The sequence below is a fragment of the Rhinolophus sinicus genome, linkage group LG06 (assembly GCF_036562045.2).
Source record: "Rhinolophus sinicus isolate RSC01 linkage group LG06, ASM3656204v1, whole genome shotgun sequence".
NCBI lineage: Eukaryota > Metazoa > Chordata > Mammalia > Chiroptera > Rhinolophidae > Rhinolophus > Rhinolophus sinicus.
Window position 1 is genome coordinate 102,226,167 of NC_133756.1, and position 16,709 is coordinate 102,242,875.

The 16,709-nt window shown below is 40.3% G+C and overlaps 1 long non-coding RNA gene across 4 annotated transcripts in view; it reads right to left on the minus strand.

Moving 5' to 3' along the window:
• Window positions 1-1,474: 1,474 nt before the first annotated feature.
• The window catches only part of LOC141572200 (uncharacterized), a 37,066-nt gene continuing 21,831 nt past the window's right edge, over window positions 1,475-16,709 (minus strand). The window contains exons 3-5 of one of the 4 annotated variants that reach the window (XR_012497426.1): window positions 12,277-12,547; window positions 7,690-7,915; window positions 1,475-3,725 (exon numbers count right to left, since the gene is read on the minus strand). This is a non-coding gene — a long non-coding RNA (uncharacterized LOC141572200). Of the gene's footprint in view, window positions 3,726-5,108; window positions 7,916-12,276; window positions 12,548-16,709 lie in introns of those variants that run through there. The other 3 variants (XR_012497427.1, XR_012497424.1, XR_012497425.1) reach the window with 3 other exon arrangements.

The window sequence follows — 16,709 nt, forward strand, 5'->3', positions numbered from 1 at the left end:
ATGTGGATGTCACCAAAATCATTCCAAGTGCTGCCCTCAAAATTGTAGTTCCTCCTTTATCATTTTCATATGTGTAATAGCTATTTTTGAAATTATTTTCAATTGGAAAAAAGCTCTGTACCCAGTGACTGAGGAAATGAGACTTTATCATAGAAGGAATCGTAGTGGTTAATATGTTACATAGAAGGTTGAATGGGGCATCAGCACTTAAAGGCCAAAAGTTTGAGATCGAACTGCATATGGGCAAAGCAATTCCTTTATTCATCGAGCATTTTTAGAGCACCTACCCTGTTCCTGGCAATGTGCTCAGCCTAAGGCACAAACAAATAAAGCCCAGTCCCAGCTTTAAGGAATGCAGTCTGAAAGGAGGGGTGAGGGGCGAAGGAACCAGAAAGAAAATGAATAATTGCAAAGTCCTCTCCACCACCTTGCTCTTGGACAGACTTATAGACATCCTTTAAACATCCTGTTCAACACTCCAAAGCAAGGCAGACCCTTTAACAAGGGCATCCAGGAAGGTAAGCAGTCCATTTATGCTTAACAGTTAAGGACACAGCAGTCAGAGAGATCTGGCTTCAAGTCCCAGTTCTGTCACTTGCTGATTGTGTGATCTTGGGCAAATCAGCACTTCTTGCAACCTATTTTCTCATCTGTAATAATACGTAGGTTCTTGTGAGGTGTAAATGAAAGAATGTACATAAAGAGATGAGTATATGGACTGACCCACAGAAGAACCTCAGAATGGTTAGTTACTGTTGTTCTGTGTTCCTCAGCTCTAATGAGCTGGGCCTTTAAGAAACCTGCCCATAGCCTTTGAGAAAGCGGGAGCCACCTGCATCTAGCAGGTAGTTTGCAGGCAGTGGGTTAAGGGAACAATGGTGGGGGATAGCGAGAAAACCCGTTCAGGGCACACTGATCTAGGATCTGAGAAATGCAGCACAGCTAGGGGCATTGGGATCTCCAGGAGTGAAGACTGACAAGTGGCCTCAGGAGGCCTGGAGAACATTTATTCTGTGCCAATGTGGGTCACCTGAAGATAAGGAGCTGAGATTCAATAATGGTCAACACATGCTGGCAATATAAAGGTGAAGAGGACTCTGTCCATGTTCAACAGCTCCTGGTCCACTGGGGAAGACGAACACATGTACAGACTGATTACACAGAGTGGCGAGCATAGTGATAGAATAAGAACATGCAGGGGGTTTTCAGCCAGTTTGCCTGACTTTTTTCTATGCCTGTAAAATGGAACAAGGATGATACTACTTACCTTAGAGGGTTGTTGTGAGAATTAAGTAAGAGAAGAATGCATACAAACATAGGTGTATATGCAGATATATTATGTGTATTATCTATAATATATATTCATATATATATAATACACTCACACATATAAACAATTTGTAAATTATGTAGTGCTATAAAAACATTAATTTATTTCATAATTAATCATTCGTATCTACACGTGTAACCTTTCTGTGGAAAACTATGGTCTTACATTTCTCTTTATCAGTGAATAATGCTGAGAACAAGGCTAACCACAAAGTGATACATATTTGTTAAAATATATATAATCAAAGTCCAGACTACAAGTCATTAAAACGCCCTCTCATTTCTGTCAATCCCATTTTCCACTGCTCTTGGCTTTAGAGAGCTACTCTTTGGGGGGGGGGGGGGAGGGGAATTACCAGGCCGACCGGGTGGCTCAGGTGGTTAGAGCTCCATGCTCCTAACTCCGAAGGTTGCCAGTTCAATTCCCACATGGGCCAGTGGGCGCTCAACCACAAGGTTGCCGGTTCGACTCCCGCAAGCGATGGTGGGCTGCGCCCCCTACAACTAGTAACGGCAACTGGACCTGTAGCTGAGCTGCGCCTTCCGCAACTAAGATTGAAAGGACAACAACTTGACTTGGAAAAAAGTCCTGGAAGTACTCACTGTTCCCCAATAAAGTCCTGTTCCTCTTCCCCAATAAAATCCTTAAAAAAAAAAAAAAAAATTACCCAGCAAACCTAGTTTCCATTTGCATAGATGGGTATCTTTCCCACTGGCTTCAGCAAAAGCAGCAAGTTAATTCAAAGGCAGAATTTGCCCTGAGATGGTTGCAGTGGGCCAAACTCTCTGCTCCCAAGATGAGCTGTGACCAGAAGATTACCTGGGAATCAATGATGGGCTGTGAGAAATGGACTACTAGGCCCAGTCTAATAAATACACTGCACTCCTACTCACTTGTATCCTGAAAAAAACAGCCATTTGAATGTAATATTTTCCCCCTTGAATTGCTTGTCTGAGGAATCAGAAAATATACATACATAAAGAACAATCCATATGACTGGCTCAGGTTTCTGGAAATACATTAGAAGAATTCCACAAAAATAAGCTCTGTTCTCTATACAGTCTGTATTTAAACGTAAAATTTTTATAATAAGCTTATGTTGACCACAGAGTTAACAGTTCTATGGGAAAAAAATGCTCTCACTTAGAACTAATCATTATAATTATATTAAAATCAAATTTGATTATCTGCTCCCAGATTTTTCAAGTTGTGGACTATGAGATTGTTTCATGTCCTGTTTTTCATTTGTAGCTCTGTGGCTACTTTCCTTAATTGTTTAAGTCAAAGCTCTTTCGACCCATTTAAGTTACCACAAGTGATGGGAGGTTTTTTGTTCTTTTTGTTATAGAGATACATCTGCATGGGCCCCCAAGAACAGGTGACAACTTAGTCTCAAGATGAATAGGTATAGCTATTCAGTTGGGCCTCATGGGAACAGGAACAGAGAAATCATCATTACCCTCACAAGCTTTAGATACTGACTATTCTTTCCACCTCTCTCCAGTGCTATCTTTATTCTCTCATGCTTCAATGTACTCATCATCTATAATTTATGGCATCTCACCCAGTTTCAAACATCCCTACCAAGTGCCTTGTTCTTCTGAGAGAATTTGATCAAATGGGCTCATCTTTTATCCCATGGGACACTACATAGGTTATAGATTGGAGGCCTTTAGGTCAGATGCTCATCCCTGAAAACAGCGATACATGGCTGTTAAAATATGGCAAGCAAACTGAGTTGCATGGTCCAAATATGGCTATCCTTTACAGAAAGGACTGTTTAGGCTCTTCAGAAAGTGCCCAGTGGGACTGAGACCCACATGCCCAAAGTGGTAAAGAGCTCATTAATCATGCTGTATTGGTTTCTCACTTTTCTGTTTTATTTTCCCCATTTCCTCATGTAGGCTTCCTGGGATCACCTCCCGAACAAATAGTCAGCAATCGAGTCTTTCTCTAAGAATGTGCTTTTGGAGGAACCCAAACTAAGACTTTTTTAAAAACTTGTACGTATGGGACACAATCCACTTGTCATCCATTAATTGGTCTTCAGATTCATCTTGAGAGCTTTACAAAAAAGTACATAACCCTGACTTCCAGCGTGAAGCTGAGCCTTGGATGCTGCTAAGCCCAGAGATCTCCATTCATAAAAGCATTCAAGGGAATTCTAACAGTAAGACAGCTGAGGAAGTACAACAATACGCAATCATAAACTTCCAAAGGTGGTTTTCAATTACTTCTGTTGTTCTATATCTGCAAACTAGCTTTCCTTTGCAGATGGCATGGACTAGAAACTCCTTTTTGATCAAAAGAAAAGTGTTACTTGGTGGTGGTAGTAATGGGGGTTGGTTGGTAATCCTGAATGTTTTCCTTCCTTTCTTAGCAATTCATTGGTTGCCTAGAAATAAATGATAAGAAATTAAAATGTGTTATTTAGAAAGAAATTTACAAGAAAACCTTGGACATTCATCTTATTCAAGGCTCTTCTAAAACCATATCTTACTTACATTTCAAGATACAATTCAAATGTCATCTTCTACCATAACTACCCCTATGAGTCAAAATTAGATTCTCCCGTCTTGATTCTCCCAGAGCCCTCTGCTTGGACATTTACTTAGAGCACTGCATTGAAACATTGTGTAGCTACGTGTTAGAGTCAGTAAGACTTATCTGCATGATTATGAGCTATTTGAGGACATTGTTCTTGCTATTTTAAAATTTATCTTGGAAACTCCGGTTCTTGGCATATAGCAGATGGCCAATAAATATTAAACGTGATCTTTTAAAATTATAAATCCAGTCTAACCGATCCTTTAGACTTATGCCCTTTGTATAGATTTCTACTGCATTGGGGATTACATATAAACTTCTTTTTATTTAAGATGTAGAAAACGGGACAGTCACTCCTGCGCTTACAAGAAAAAACTGGATAATAGACAGAATCAGAACCCATCAAACTGCTGAAGTCCCAAAGCAACCAACTAACCTGAAATCTAAGAAAAGACAGGTGCCTCCAAGGAGAGATGGAATTTAAGTTCTTGCTTACCTAGAGTAGATGCTGAATACCACATAAGTTAGGAAGAAAAAACTGGTAGTTTGAAATTTTTAACAGGTTGTGAAAGGCCAAGTATGGGCTAGCTTTAGATTATAGAACCCCTAGTAGCTGCAGATACAATAGCAAGTTTTTCCCCATAGACCTCACGAGTGTGCACAGGAGAGATGGGGGTCAAGGCAAGAGACAAGAGGAAAGCTCCCTTGTGGTAAAAGTTTGGGGCAGGGAAACAGCTACTACAAAAAAAAAAGCAGACTGTTTTTTCCCTAACTCCTCTTTGAAACAAAAGCCTTAAACTTTCTCCGAAAGTCTCTTGAAGAAAGAAAGGATTTTCCCAGACCTAAAAACTGGTGGGGGCCAGGGAGCTTTCAAGCTATACCTGTAAACCCTCCTAAAAAGTCTTGGAAATGTGTAAGGGTGGGCATCTCCAGAAAGAACTGGAAGACCTATGTGAACAGGTGGGGGAGGTGCAGAGCTATTGAAAGATAGGAAACATTATTGTAAATGTTAATGCTTTTTCTCACCCACCAGCTGGTGAAGCTGGATAGATGTCAGTTATACTCCTGATTGATTGAGCTGTGATCCTATCATTGTGGCCACAGTACCATTCCATCTGGCATTTAGACTCTGTGATTGGGATTCTTTGGGAAGATGGCCAAAACGATCATATCTAGCACACTGCAGTCTGCTTCAGCAGCCGCGTGTAAACCCAGTCCACAGCCCAAAATATACTAATCCAGACAAAATAAATTTTATTTGGGGTTTGATTTAGAAGAGATAATATCAAAGATGGGAACATTTTACATGAATGAGTGAACATAATCAGTGTGCTAAATTGTAAAAGTTCAACTTACGTTATTTAATAGGAGACTATTTAGAGTTATGGAAATTCCATAAGGAATCATATCTCATAATTATCATACAAATATATAAAACCAAATTACAGTTCATGCTGATAAATGCTGGGTTAGGTAAAGACACTCCGAGGTCATAAAATTTAGCAATGTGTAACATTTGCCAAGGCGACGATGAGACAGTGGACTTCTTTTGTTGCTTTTGAAAAAGAACTTTTACAGACCATGTCACCAAACGAGCAATTTATAAGAAGGAACACATCATTAAACTGTGCTCTCAGGTAATTTATATGCCACACTGTTCCTTGCTCATAACCCAGGCTTTTCTTAGTGAATCATAACATTGTCTTAATTATTACTACCACTCTCTGGTAATTGGTTTCCTTCCCTCTCATCCAGGAATAGGTTTTAAACCAAACCTTTGAACTCTTTTGCAAAGCACATACCATAGATGTCATGTGAATTGTCATCTTAGAAGCAAATTAACTCACATTTTCCCTTACAGTGTTCTCAGGTAATAAGAGTCCCAGGTGCCAGGAACAACAATGAAAAAAATGACTTCTTCCGTAACTACCACAAACTCTTTAATTGCTCAGTAACGCACAGCTTTTTGTTCTGAATTTTGTAAGGAGGTAATTCAAAGCTTAACATTTCTGGAGCCTTTGAAAATACAGTCTCTTATGAATATGATCTATCCTGGAATTCTTTATTCTTAGACAAATAGGCAGCAACCAGTTGATGCCAGCCTGACTTCATGCTGAGTTCACTTTACAGCGGTGGAGGGCAAGATTGATCTTTCTGGCCTGTCTTCAAAACAGATGCTGGCTGTAGTTATTCACACAACTGTGAATGAGGTTATTTCTATGGAAATCTAGACTTTTTCTTAAAAGAGTCTTGGGTGTAGCCAGGGTATCATGTAATTGGCCTGCCTGAATTGTGCACTTTTCAACCAATTGTTTTGATATCATATAAATCCAGTCAGAGAGGTAAATGAATAAATTTTGAAGTAGCTAGTCCTTCCTGAAAACTGTGAGGTGATCTTAGACCATGGACTCATGTTCCTTTGACATTAAATAGATATATTGGAAAAGTACCTGGGTAGAGAAGGTGAGTATAGTGCGGGGCAATACTTCCCAGACCTTAATACGTATACAAATAGCCTGGGGATCTTATTAAAATGCAGATTCTGACTCATGGGGCTTGGGGTGGGACCTGGGCTGCTTTATTTCAAACACATTCCCAGGTAGGGCCGATGCCGCCAGTCTAAAACCCTAGACGTGGGCCCAGTTATCAACGTCTCAGCTAGAATCAAACGTGATTATGAAACAGGTGAGAAACACCGGCGAGTGGCTTGGAGCACAGCTTTATAGTTGGAAAGACCTGGGTTTCAATCTCACCTCATCTACTCAACAACCAAGTGACTGAATTCACTGCACCCCTTGGAGCCCCGTCTGTAACCCAGGGATAACCGTGCCCACCTTAGAGGGCTGGTGTTGTATACAGAAATGTATAAACGACCTATTGTATTCCAAGTGCACAACTCAGAGCTTGGCATAGAGCAAGGGCTCAATACATGACTTGCGAGTATCATCCTGTGTCTAAGCATGGTTATGATGGACAAGAGGTGACCTGGGGTCCTTGTCCACGCTGTCTACCTGAGCTGACAGCTCACCTCCAAACTAATGACTGCTCATCTCATTTTTCCTTTTAGTTCGGTGATATGAATGTTGAACACTGCTTTTCCGAATTTCCAGATGGTAAAAAGTGCGTGCAGTCATAAAATAAATGAGCTTCAGGGGTATATTATATTGCTCTATCATATATATGCTCCCATACATAATTCTTTTTAATTATGACTTGCACTGATTTCTAAATACTATTCTGTGGCTATCTCCAGGCCCAAAAAAGTGATAAAATAATTTCAAGCCTCACCCAGCTGTAGTTTCACATATGTAGCTGAACACGTGGGCCTCATTCCTGCTCCCAGAAGTGGCTGCTCCCTCTACTCTGTGTACTATGGTCACTTCTGCTGCTTTTCCAAGCTGGCAGTACCCCAGTAGGCCAACCACTGCTGGTCCTCCATGTCTGGTGGGCCCCAGAGCTCCCCTCGCCCCACTACCAACTCTGAGCTCTTCAGGTGCCCACAGACCTGTCTTGTGGGGGAGTTTGAGGGGGGAACTCAGCGGAGAGAGAATGACTTCAATCTTCTTGTGAGGCATTTTGTTTAAGGTGAACCCGAGTGGCATGCTCATCTCCAAATGAGTTACAGAATTTAGTAAAAACTGTTTTTGTCCATTTACAGGCTCTTTGTTGTAGGATTCAGACAATGACTAGGAAAACAGAACAAAACAAAACTGTGATTAATATTTACTGTATCACCCTTCCCCTCTGGTAATGAGCTCAGTGTGTGTGGTGGAGGTGGGGGAGGGCGTCCCCCAGCCCCTCAAACCCCTCACCAGACGTGTCTCAGCTCCTGGCTGCTGGTGTCCAGTCCCATCCCAGACATGCTCTGTTGTTCCTGATCCCAGTGGCACAAAGCTTGCTTTCTTTCCCAGGAGGCTCCCACAGAGCCATGCAAAGAGATGGCTGATGGTCAGTCTCACAGACTTTTCTGAATATCCTTTCACTCAGGTCATACTTTGGTTCATTCTTCTAGTCTGAACATTGAAGTTCTAAGAACCTCTGAAGAGGAAAATTAGGGGAAAGAAAAGAAAGGAAAATAACATGTATTAATTACATAATATCTTTTTACTTAATAGGCACATGGTTAGTTTCTTTACATATAAATTCTATCTACAACAATCTAATGAAAGAGTTTGCTTTTCTATTCCTATTTAATAGATAAAGAAACTAAAGCTTATAAATATCAAGTAACTTGACCAAAGTTACCAGGTTAGTAAGTATCAGCCCGAGTTTGGCCTCAAAGAACATGCTGTTTCTACTACACCACAAAGACCTATATATTAAGAACAGAAGTGCCCACAGAAAGAAAGTCTATTAATGTGTTGAATGTTAATGAACATTAGTCAGTTTGATAGACATTAGCTGTGACATGTTTGCCAGGAATATGACCCTCTTTTTTGCAGAGTCTTGCTATTTATAGGCATTAAAAAGTGCTTCATTGGGTTCTGGCCACACAATGTATTAATCACATTTGGGTACAGTATTACTAGTTACTAAATTCTCATGTTATAATGCCCTATTTGCATGATGACACACAAGTGGTGAAATAATGAAGCCATTTAAACTATTGCTTACCCTTGTGACAGTGAAAAGATTTAACAGGTCTAAATTTTTACAGAATTAACTTTTTAAAAATCTAAATTGATTAAAGGAACTGATTGATTTAGGCTTTGAAATGTCAAGAAACCAAGCTCTCCTCAGTTCTCGTGAAGCACAGAACAAAGATTAATATCTATATCAGTGGTCCTGAACCCTCAGAAAAAAATCAAGGATCTCTTAAAATTTGATTTAAAAACTCAAAATAATACAAGTACATGGTGTGTTTTGTTTTGTTTTTTAAATGGTTTAGAGAAGATTATAATGACAACCAGTAGTCTCCCATCTCACTCTTTAGCGTTAAAGTGCATTTGGTTTTAAATCTAAGAAACAATTAAAATTGGCTTAAATATTTAAGAAATATTTTATCTCACATACTGAAGTCCATGCACAGAGCAGGCTCCAGATGTGTGTCTCAGAATTGGGACCCCACTACTCAGGAATCCTTAGTGTGTAGCTTTGTTCTCTCATAGTAACAAGATAGCTACAAGCTCCACCTGTTTAGAGCAGGGAACTAAAAGATTGTCTCCTTAATTAAGAAACAGATGTTCTTTTCTTCAGTTCGATGAGACCCCTCTTCCCTACCATGACTAAAAGTAGCCAATTCAGGCACTGTTTGTCCAGATCAATAAGTCTACTTTATCAGATCCAATGCCCTTTTGAAAACAATGTTTTCATGCTGCCCTCTTTCCTAGCCTGATAACATGTGATGAATATCATAACCCCTTGACACACAATTTCAGAAAGTACTTATATTAACAAAGTTTCTAAGACAAGCTCAATTATGTGTAGATTTTTGGGTAAAAGCTGAATAAGACACTCTCCATCCCAAACCCAAATCCATCATATATATAAGCTTGTGATGCGACTATCCTGTTTGCTTCAGCTTTTACTCTGATTTCTGTCTGCATTAACCAGTGCTGGGAAGTTCTGTGCTGCCATAAACACTCACTGTTGCTGCCCGAGCCTGAGGGGAGGGACTATCCTTTTGGAAGGAGGATCTTGAAGTCCGAATCCTCTTCTGTATGACTCATCAGTACTGATTCTTACAGGTTTAAACTCAGGCCATTGTCATAATTCATGAAACTGCTCTTCCTGGGATCTCAATTCCAGGGAAGGAAATATAAACAAACAGTTGAAGATACAAAGTTCAACATCATCTCCTTTAGGAAAGTACTCCTCAGAATGGATCTTAGAGACCTCATAGTTTTGGATTTTCTAAATTCAGCTTTTCCCTGGGTCATGTTTTCTCTACCTTACTAAAGGGGAAGGAGGGGAAGATAATGAATATTTATTAAACTCCTACTGTGTTTCAAGGACAATGTCCATGTGACACACTATTTAATGCTCGCTATGTAGGACACTCTGAGGCAGCTGTTTCTGCACTGGCTCTACAGATGACAGACTGCCTCAGAGGGTAGAGAGCAGCAAGAAAGTGGAGCTGCGGGTTGAGCTGGGTCCCATGTGAGCCCAACGCCCAGCCTCTTTCTAGACATTAGTGAAGTCATTCTCACCTTGTCTGCCACCTCATTTTTATTCTTATTTAAGTTAGAGTGTTCTTGAGTTCCCCTTATCCCAGGAAAATTCAGACTAATATAATTTCCAAGTCTCCAGGTCTAACTTCCACATTAGTTGCTTGAATTCCTTTTCTCACTCTGCTTAAACAATTTCAGCCTTTGGAAAGTTTCTGCTCTGGAGGTAGCCCAGCCCCTCTTCAGATGCAATTGTTGTTAGAAAGCTTTTTCACAATTTGCCTTCCCAAAGCTTGGCCCACTTGTCCTGCCAGTTCTGCTCTCTGAAGCCTCCTTAGAAAAGTCTAATTCCCATTTCACATGGTGGCCCTACAAATATTTACGCTAAAGTTCATTTGATTGTTTTCCATGCACAGTAAATGGGTCCACTACAGATCAAGTCATCAACACTTGATGTATTTTCTTATTTTGGAGTGCCCAACTCTTTCCTCTTTCTTCCCGAACATCAAGCTTTCTTTAATATATCACTTTGCAAATGGTGCCTATTTTCTAGCTTCCTGTCCTCTGACTGGTGCTTTTCTCATATACTTAGGTTTGATTTTTCTTCCAATTAGCATTAAACTCCATGCTGGCTCTTGTCCAATGACTGTACATCTACATTTATCAACCTGAACATTTTATTGAATATTGAGGAGGGAGGCTTGACAGCAGCAGAAAAGCATCACAAAAACCAGTTGGATTCTCTTCTCCTGTCTTAAAGTGTGTTAACTAGAGATAATGGAGAAAAACTGTATTTTACAAATATTTTTGAGTCTTAGAAACAATGCAAAAGAGAACAAAGTGAAATTTCACTGTAATCAATTTTGAGTTCAGGTATACTGTAAACCAGTGTGGCTCATGGACCAGTAGCATCAACATTACATGAGAATGTGTTAGAACTGCAAATTCTTGGGTGGGCCCTTAAACCTACTGAATCAGAATCTCCATGGTGGGGCCCAGCAATCTGTGTTTTAATAAACTCTCCCAATGATTCTGATGCACTGAAGTTTGAGAATTCCTATAAACTAACTGGGCTTATGTCCTTGATGAAAACAATATCTTCGGCATTCTTTACAAATTTGCAAAGTACTTTCGCCTACATTATTCAAACTCTCTAGACTCATTACCTTTCATGAAAAACAATGAAATTGAACTAGATCAAGGATGGCAAATAAATTTCATATTAGTCACCAACTCTGATCAATTTCTAGTGAATTAAGAATAATGGTTTCAGAGTCATAGAGACTTAAGAAAGTTATTTAACTTTTACATTTCTGTTTCTTTGTCTGTAAAATTGGAATTATATTACTATCTACACACATCCAGGCTTAATGGGAAAACACGCTCATTTGGTGATGTCCACCATGGGCAAGGGAGGGGGGACTGGAGGCATTTATACCACATAGTTACTTATCCTAGACTAAAAATTCTCCACTCTAAATTCTCTAGCTATAATTTTGGGGAGAGAACTTAGGGAAATAAGCCCTTTATTGAAATGAAAGTCATCCAGTTTTGAGCAGAGGAGGGTTCCTAAGAAAATGTTTCATTATAATTGGACCACAATAAGATATCAAACAAACTTGTGGGGAAAGGAAATCTCTTTTTATCATTTTCCCTCTCAGAGAAAACTAAAGAAAATAAATAGAAATATGCAAAAAGCATAAAAGTTATCACTTAAAAATACAATTTTCTGATCCCTAAGGATTTCAGCAAATGAAGCAAAGAAAGTTATAATGTCTCAAGTATCACAATAGTAAGATAACAACTAAGATTCTAAGATAACTAACTATGATCCAATCTAGACAGATTGACATAAATATCCAGGCAATTCTTCAGTGATCCTTTCCTTCTGGCTTCTTGTACATCTTCCAGTGTCATCTATCCCATATCTGGGAACTGATCTAACTAAAATCTTGTCCTCTTTGTAAGAACACCCAAAACTTAAATACTCTGTTTAAGAAAAACATTGCTCACCCACTTGGACCCTCCCACTCAGTTCTGTTTTCTAGTCTGAGTAGCAAGTTTAGCTCATCCTTGACACTAAGTGAGGTGATGATTAACACCTTTGAGCCCCAGTGGATGATTTAAGCTTTATTTGCTCAGATTATCAGGTCCACTGTCTATCTGTTGAATGACTTAATTAATGAATCCTTTTATTTTTCTTTTTAAAAAGATTTTTATTAAAAAATATAGCTAGCATACAATATTGTATTAGTTTCAGGGATACACCATAGTTATCCAACAGTTACATACTTAAAGAAGTGATCACCGGGGCGGCCACATGGGTCAATTTGTTGGAGCCCAAGCTCTGAATGGCAGGGTTGCCAGTTTGATTCCCACATGGGCCAGTGAGCTGTGCCCTCCACAACCAAATTGAAGACAACGAACTGCCACTGAGCTTCTGGAGGGGCAGCCAGATGTCTCAGTTGATTGGAGCGTGGGCTGTCAATGACATGGTTGCTGCGCCCTCCACGGCTGGATTGAAGGACAAGGACTTGGAGTGGATTGGCCCTGGAGAAACACACTATGTCCCAATATTCCCCAATAAAAAAATAATTAAATTTAAAAGAAAGATAAAAGAAGTGATCACCATGATAAATCCAGCAACCATCTGACACTGTATGATGCTATCACAATATTATTGACTATATTCCCCATGCTGTACATTACATCCCCATGACTTATTTGTTTTATACCTGGAAATTTTGACCACTTGTTACCCTTCCCCTTTTTAAATGTATCAATTAGAGTTAACATTCAGTATTAATTTATATTAATTTCAGGTGTACAGCATAGTGGTTGGACATTTATATAATTTAAGAAGTGATCCCCCTGACTAGTCTAGTACCCACCTAGCACTATACGTAGTTATTACCATATCATTGACTATATTCCTTATGCTTTACTTTACATCCCCATGACTATTTAGTAACTACCAATTTGTATTTTTTAATCCCTTGACCTTTATCACCTTGCCCCCCAACTCCCTCCCATCTATCACCCCAACAAGTCTAGTACCCATCTGACACCATACATAGTTATTACCATATCATTGACTATATTCCTTATGCTTTACTTTATATCCCCATAACTGCTTTGTAACAACCAATTTGTACTTCTTAATCCATTCCCCTTTTTTCACCCACACTTCAAACCCCTCCCATCTGGCAACCATCAAAGTGTTTTCTGTATATAGGAGTTGTTTCTGTTATGTTTGTTAATTTTGTGCTTATATTCCACATATAAGTGAAATCACATTGCATCTGTCTTTCTCTGTCTGACATGTTCTATTCAGCACAAGACCCTCCACGCTGCTGCAGATGGCAAGAACACTTTCTCTTTCATGACCAAGCAATATTCCATTGTATACATGCACCACCTACTCTTTATCCATCTACAGACTCCCAGGCTGCCTGCACATCTTGGCCACTGTAAACAATGCTGCAATGAACATATGGATGCACATGTCCCCTCGAAGTAGCATTTTGGGTTTCTTCAGAAAAATACCCTGAAGTGGGATTACTGGTCCTTCATTGTCCCTTCTTATAGCCTTTGTTTTAACGTCTATTTTGTCTAGTATAAGTATTGCTACCCTAACTTTTTTTGTTGTTTTTTTATTTCCATTTTCATGAAATATCTTTTTCCATCCTCTTACTTTCTGTCTGTGTGTGTCTTTCAATCTGAAGTAAGTCTCTTGTAGACAGCATATACAAGAGTTTTGTTTTCTTATTCATTCATCCCTCCTATGTCTTTTGATTGGAGCATTTATTCTGTTTACATGGAAAATATTGTTGACAGATATGTAGTTATTGCCATTTTATTATTCATAATTTTGATTCTTTTCTCCATTTTAAATAAGTTTCTCTAACATTCCTTGTAATACTGGTTTGATGGTGATGAACTCCTGTAGCTTTTTCTTGTCTGGGAAGCTCTTTATACGCCCTTCAATTTTAAATGATAGCCTTGCTGGGTAGAGTACTCTTGGTTGTAGGTCCCCGCTTTTTATCATGTTGGATATGTTGTACTGATGTTTTCTGGCCCGAAAAGTTTCTGTTGAGAAATCAGCTGACAGTCTTATGGGAGCTCCTTCATAAGTTCCTACCGTGTTTCCCCAAAAATAAGACCTAACTGGAAAATAAGCCCTAATAGGATTTTTCAGGATGACATCCCCTGAACATAAGCCCTAATGCATCTTTTGGAGCAAGAATTAATATATGACCTAGTCTTATTTTCAGGGAAACATGGTAGTTGCCTTCTCATTGTTGCTTTTAGGATTCTCTCATTGTCTTTAAACTTTGCCATTTTAATTATAATATGTCTAGGTGTCGGTTTGGGCTTATCCAGTTTGGGACTCTCTGCATTTCCTGGATTTGTATGTCTATTTCCTTCACTAGGTTAGGAAAGTTTTCAGTCATTATTTCTTCAAATAGGTTCTCAATCTCTTGCTTTCTCTCTTCTCCTTCTGGTACCATTATGATGTGAATGTTGTTATGCTTGAGGTTGTCTCAGAGGTCTCTCAAACTATTCTCTTTTTTGAAATTTCGGGTGTTTTATGCTACCTTATCTTCCAAATTGCTGATTCGATCCTCTGCTTTATCTAATCTGCTGGTGATTCCTTCCCCTGCATTTCAGTTATTGTATTCTTCACTTCCAACTGGTTCTTTTTTATGGTTTCTATGTCCTTTTTTATTATGCTTGCTATCTCTTTGTTGAAGTTCTCACTAAGTTTCTTGAGCATTCTTATAACTATTATTTTGAATTCTGTCTCTGGTAGGTTGCTTGCCTCCATTTTGGTTAGTTATTTTTTTGGATTTCATTTGCAATGCATTTCTTTGTGTCCTATTTTGACTGCCGCTCTGTATTTGTTTCTATGTATTAGGTAGATCTGCTATGTCTCCCAGTCTTAACCAGGTGGCCTTACGTAGTAGGTGTCCTGTGGGGCCCAGTGGCATAGTCTTCCTTGTCACCTATTTCAGGTGCTCCAGGAATGTCCCTTGTGTGTGTTTTGTGAGAGATTGACCCTGAGGCTGACTTGCTGTGGGGTTTGGCCACATTCACAGTTTATAGGCTGAGATGGTGGGGGGGGGCCTTACCCCACTGAGCAAGATTCACCCCAGCAGGCTCTGGTCCCTGTTGAGACTGCCCTTTGGGTGTGCTACTTGTGGGGTTAATTGGGCAGCACTCTGCTGTGGTTTGAAGATAACCTCCAAGTACGTTCATTCTGGGGCCTCTTGCGAGGGGCTCCAGTGCACACCCAAGTCAGCCACTGCCTGTGAGCAGCTGGGGGCTACCTGGTAGGAGCTACAAAGCAATCTGCATTTGGTTGTTGCCAGTGCTGGACATGAAGGCACATGGGAGAGGCCACGTTTTGAACTGAGGACAGCTGCCACCAGTACCAGGCCTCGGGTAGCTCTGAAAAAAGCCAGGACACCCTAAGGCCTGCTGTCATCTGCTGGCTCCCTTAAGATTCAGCCACTGATAACACCTTGTGTGGTATACAAGTTGGATAAGGCAGTATGTCAGAGAGTCACTAGAATGGAAAGAATTATAGTCATCAGGATAATGGAAATTCTGGTTTGGTGCCAGTGCTGAGCCTGGAGCAAATCAGCAAGACTCAGAGAACACCAAGGCCAATTGCCACCCACCTAGGGCCTGCAGGACTCTGATAGTTTTCTAAAAAAGAGTGCAATGGAGGTGGAGCTGGCTGGGAAAGTGTCTCCAGTGGTGCATGAGTAGGGTGGGGTGGGTTCCCAGTGAGTCAGCAGGGTGGAGTAGCTGAGCTCCTTAGGCCAATCAGATTCAGATTTGGCTGGAAGGGGTGGGCTCAACACAGGAAATATAGTGCCCACCTGGGGGCTGCATGAACGTGGACCCACCAGAAAAATGCTGACTGTCCTCCAGTCTCCTCTCAAAGCCACACACCTCAGTCTGCCCCCTGTATGTCTTGGAGGCTCCCTGAGTCATTCTCTCTGCTGGAGTCCAAGGTGGGTGCTTGCAAATGAGTGTTTGTGAGCAGGCCATTTAAGAGGATGTCTGGGTTTCCCACAGCTTTCCAGCCTACCAAAATGGTTGGAATCCCCACTGTTTTTGACAGCCAGATGTTTTGGGGCACCTCTTATCAGCACCAGTACTCCTGTATGGGGAGCCTGGTGTGGGGGGCTGGGGTTCCTTGCTCTCCTGGGAAGAACAAAGGCAGCCTAGATATCCCTCCACATTTGCAACTGCCACATGCAGGTGTGAGGCCCATTCCACATCTCCGCCCCTCCTACCAGTGTCGACCTGGTTTCTTCTTTATATTTTTCGTTGTAAGACTTCTGTTCGGCTACACTGCAGATGGTTCTTTGGGTTGATTGTTCTATAATTTAGTTGCAATTTTAATGTGTTCATGGAAGAATGCAGGCACAGTGTTTAACTACTCCACCATCTTATATCTCTCCCAGTGAATCCTTCTTTACAGTTTCACTCCACCAAGCCGCACACACATACAAAAAGAAGTGGTTTTGCAGAAGTCTACATATTATACTTCCAATATAATGATAGATGAATCAGATAATAAAAGGCTGGACAGCAGAAATTAGTACACATTCTCATATATAGGAGATTGGTCATTGTCTAATAGGTCCTGTTAGTAGGGTTTCCGGGCGGGAATTCCCATTTGTTCTCAGGAATTTTTTTTCGCTTTCCCA